We start from the raw sequence: 5,343 nt of genomic DNA on the forward strand, positions 1-5,343 counted from the left end.
TTTGACGCAATAAATGTTTTACTTTACAACATTGTTGTGGTTCTTGTGGTTTGACAAAATCTTTTTGCCCATGTAAGCAATCTGTGTATTATGTGTAGTGAGTCCAGTGTTCATTTTGACAACAAATTTAGTTTTAGGTATATTCGTTTGACTAAATGGAAATTATTTGCTATATTTTAGTCATCTGAGAATTGTTTTAGTTTTAGTTGACTAAATAGCATTAAGATCGCAATTGATAAAATCAAATGGACTTAGTCAAAGTGTAATGCATTATTTAACAATTTCTCTGGAATTTCCAAACTCATACTCCTGGAGGAAACATCTGTTAGACTGATAGACAAAGCTACTGAATTACATTATGCATTCTCCTGGTCTGTGTTCAATGTTTTTCAGCGCGAGCTACAACTTTCACGGAAATCTCAGCATTCTGATTCAATCTCTTCCCAAATTGTCCCTCCCTAACATTTTTGTCTAGTTTTTATTTGTTGACAAAAATGTCTAGATTTTGTTGTAGTTTTTGTCATCATAAATTTGTTTTTATTTATTGTCTCGTGATTGGATGATCACCATTTGCCATGAGATAACTTCAACCAATCAGATCAGCAAATCATATAGGAACTAGCGTTAACGGCCGTACTGGCCATAACTGTCATCATGTTCACACCGCCCTAGTCTACAATCAAGCGCCAGAAAACATGGGCAGAGGGGCGGAGCCAGCGAATTAGCCAACCTTTCAGATCCAGCTGCATTTGAACATTATTTAATCTGGAGCGTATAGTCAGGACTAAATGTCCTAGGGCCAGGACTAAAAACTCACACTTTGCCATTGTGTTATAAAAACCTCAGTGAAGTGAGAGTTAACCTGGATCATCAAGTAAATCGCACCTTGTGTGCAAGATATGCTCCCGACAGCTCACTAGAATACAGGGCTTGTTAGCAATACTTGAAAAGTGGACAGTGACCAGAGGCCAAATCACCCTGTATGCACAGCCCACTATCTGCGTGGGCATCCGATTGGATTCTCATAGGTGTCCACTAATGTCATAGGTTGAGTCAGAAGTTCTTGCCATAGCGAGAGATACTGGGTACTCAAAATAACACGAAATCTGGACTCCACCCTTCTGCGGTGTAATGTGGACGGTGATGTCATCACCGGATTAGGCTGCAGCTCTGAGCGAAGAGATAACAGCCCTCCTCAGCAAGGATACTGTGACATTGGTGCCCACAGAGCTTCAGAACAGTGTTTTATTCAAACCACTTCCTGGTTGTAAAGTGTACAGGAGGGGTGTGCCTGATCCTAGATCTATGCGTCTTGAACCTCCATATCAAGACTCGTCCGTTTTGCATGCTCACCGTGAAGGTGTTGCTGAGACCGGTCCCAGAAGACGACTTCTGTGCAGGTATCGACCTGAAGGACGCATACTTCCACAGCCTTAGTACGCCAAGGCACAGGAAGTTTCTCCGTTTTGCCTTCCAGGGGGTAGCCTATGAGTACACCAGGGTATCGTTCAACTACAAAACTCCCTCCGAGCATTTTTTCTCGTTGCATTGAAGCGGCCCTGCAACCACTGTGTCATTAGGGTATCAGAGTTCTGACGTACCTCGACAACCTTTTGATTCTACCTCCTTTCATGGAGCTGGCAGCTAATAAAGTCAAGCTTGTAATTGCTCACCTCTCCGACTTGGGGTTCGTAATAAACTGGGAGAAGAGCACTCCCAGGCACAGCCAGCAGGTGACCTATCTAGGTCTGCAGCTGGACACCGTGCCGACTGACCAAGTCTCGCAGGGTGGGCATTCGATCCGCCCTCGGACGTTTCCGGGTCAGTCATACTGTGATGGCTTTATCCGTCATGAGGCTGCTCGGTTACTAGCAGTGCAATGCAGTGGTTCCCTTGGGCCTCCTGCAGATGCACAGCATCCAGCAATGATTCAGAGGCCTCCGGTTGGATCCAGTGCGCCATTGGATGTGGTTGTTGTTTGTGCCAAAATCCCTGGCCAGGGATCTGGCCTACTGGGGGATCCTCGGACCTTTATGCGCCACATCAATCTCCTGGAACTGGAGACTACTGGTCCTGAAGTACTTTGAGGCGCTGGTCCAGTGCCAGGATGTGCAGATCAGGTCGGACAACTGGGATACAGTAGCTTACATAGATAACCTACTTGGCATTTCAGCAGTTGAGAAATTACAGAAAGGTTGGAAACAAAAGAAACACTAGATACAAAGTAACATAAAAGACAGGTGGGTAGGGGAGGGTAGCAGTATAAAAAAAGAGGGATATCAGGGACTATATACATCCATATGTACAGTAGCTGTGCAGTATAGAATAGGATAAGGTATATGTGTACCTACATACATTCAGTCAGTATAAATATAACTATACAGGTAGGTAAGTCAAGGAGTATACGTACGTACATGCAAACATACATACAGGCTGTGTAGGCATATCTAGTAATATACATGTATACATACATTCGTGCACACTCCTATGACACACAGAACACTCAGGCACTGTTATATAGTCTGATGGCCGCTGGAACAAAGGAACGTCTTAAATCCGTATTGCGCCTGGGTGGGATGAGCCTGTGGCTGAAGGTGCTCCCCATCTGCCACAGCTCGCCATAGAGGGGGTGGGAGGGGTTGTCTATGATATACTTCACTGCCACAGACTCCAGGCTGTCCAGTTGTTGCCCCACGACGGAGCCAGCCCTCCTCACCAGCTTGTTAGACTCCCGCGACTTAATGCTGCCTCACCAGCAGGTGACGGCAAAGAAAAGTGCACTGGCTACAACAGACTGGTAGAACATCCTCAGTAGCCTGCTACACACGTCGAAGGACCTGGGCCTCCTAAGGAAAAACAGTCTGCTCTGTCCTTTCCTGTAGAGGGCCTCAGTGTTGTCAGTCCAGTCCAGTTTGTTGTTCAAGTGCATTCCCAGGAACTTGTAAGAGTCCACCATCTCAACTTCCTCCCCCTTGATGGTGATGGGGCTTGGAGGCCTCCTGTTCTTTCTAAAGTCCACCACCAGTTCCTTGGTCCTGCTGATGAGTTGTTGAGTTGGAGCTGGTTCTCCTCAGACCATTCAACTAATATCTTGACCACATCCCTGTACTCCTACTCATCGTCTGCCCTAATGCAGCCCACAATAGAATTGTCCAAGGACTTCTGGAGGTGGCACGCTCCAGAGTTGTGGCTGAAGTCAGAGGTGTAGAGGGTGAACAGGAAAGGAGACAGGACATCAACCATCAACTGGGCGGGCGGACTCTCACGCTCCATCGCGCAGCCTTTCTCTTTGTCAATGAGAAATGGTGCAACGCCGGACACATAACTGTGAAGGATAGCATCTACACTCCTGACATTGAGCTGCTTTCGACAGGACAGACCATACCATCTCCCTAGCGAATTCTCGCACGCCATTGTCATCTTTGTTTACATTACTCTGTCAGCAGTGGCTGCGCACGCCTATGATGTCATCCATTCCACAGTCTGTAAACTAAATGTTAAACTGTCGCAATGTGGTGCTGGAAATTAAACAGCGCCAGCTCCAATGGCTAGGACATGTCCTCAGAATGGACCAGGGGCCTCATTTATAAACGTTGCATAAGTACAAAACCGTGCGTAACCCATGCTGAGCAACTTTCTACGCAACTTTAGGTATTTATAAAAAACGAGCTGAGCGATAAGTTGGCGGAAGGTGTGCGTAACTCTGCGCACACTTCGACCCTCCTTTAACTACGATAAGCATGTTTCTTTAGAAAGGGGAAAACGCGACTCCGATGGCAGAGGGATGAAAGTCGGGAAAGTCTGCGAAACACATGACATAAACGGAATCAATCGCCACCGTAGCCTAATCACGAAATAATTGCTTTGGATGTGTCTGTGAATTGACCCATTTGTGTCATAATATAATGTTATGTTGTAGGCCTATTCATTTATAGGCTATCCCGAGAAGAATCACGGGCAGTAGCCTATGAATAAAAGCTACATTACGTTGATAACACAACACGACACGAGCCTATAGGCTTATCATAGTAATGATTCCGTATGTCGATAGCCTACAACTATAAGGCCTACCGCACCAAACAAATGTTGCATTCGGCGTTGAAGTATATTTATTCAGTTAATCATTTATTTAGTTAATTATTCTTATATTTAATTATCCACCTATTCATTCGTTAATGTATTTATGTATTTATAGCCTATATTTGATTAGGCTTTTATGTAAACCCGAATGACCACGGAGGCAAGCCGCAATAACAATGATGTTGAGCGGTGAATGGAAATGTCCTACTTGAGGTAACTGTAGGCTACAGGCTATATTGTACATCATCATATATCCTCATATTGTCTTATGATTGTCATGTAGCAGGCATACGAGGAATGTGGGCCTAAAAACGCATGTCATCCCAATGCTCACATCCCTACTAACACACGCAGGTTGCGCAAACGTTCTACATACGGCCGCTATAGGTGACGATTAATCTGCGCCACGTGCGGAAATTACGCGGCCATTTACGGAAACGCGAGATCTGCCGATTAGTAGCCGCTACGTTAGAACGACACGTCATTCAGAAGTTGCGGCCGCGTGCAAAGAACGCACGTGATCACGTGGGCAGGAACTTCCGTTATAAACTCACTTGGCTGACACTAGATTTACAGGTATTTATATGACTTGGTCTGCACGTCTTTTTCGCACGGTGCAAATATGGTCACTTACTTACTAAACCCTGACCACTGGCTATATTTAGCATTTGCAGTACCACTGGCTATATTTAGCATTTGCAGTACCACTGGCTATATTTAGCATTTACCAGTACAAAAACAAATTAATGCTATATGGGGATATAGCAGCAAGCATTATGATACAAACCAATATAAGACTGAACACCATTAACAGTTTAGAACATTTTATTACACAAAGTACATTACAAATTAAAAGTATACATATTTACAAGGATGAGGTTTACGGTCTGTCACATTACGCATAGCCAGAAAAGCATAAAAAAGTATGTACAAGCTATGGCTAGCAACCCATTATCTGACAATTGCAAAAGTTCTAAAAACTAAAATGAAACAAAGTGCGCATTCTGTGGCAGGCTGACCGGGAACAGACCGTTGTATCCCACAAAAAAAAGGTTAAAATTTACAAAAACTATTTACAAAAAAGGCATCCATTCTGGCAGGCTGGAAAGGCAGGTTTAGGGAGACGGGCTGGGGGTCACCCACATCTGAATCGAGGGTCTGGGCAGAAGAGGTCATCCTCATCTGAATACTCCACTGTGGTCAGGGCTGGAGCTGCGGTCAGGGGCTGGGCTGGGGAGGTCAGCTGGGCTGGAGCAGATGCCT

Source organism: Borostomias antarcticus, assembly GCF_949987555.1.
Source record: "Borostomias antarcticus genome assembly, chromosome: 11".
NCBI lineage: Eukaryota > Metazoa > Chordata > Actinopteri > Stomiiformes > Stomiidae > Borostomias > Borostomias antarcticus.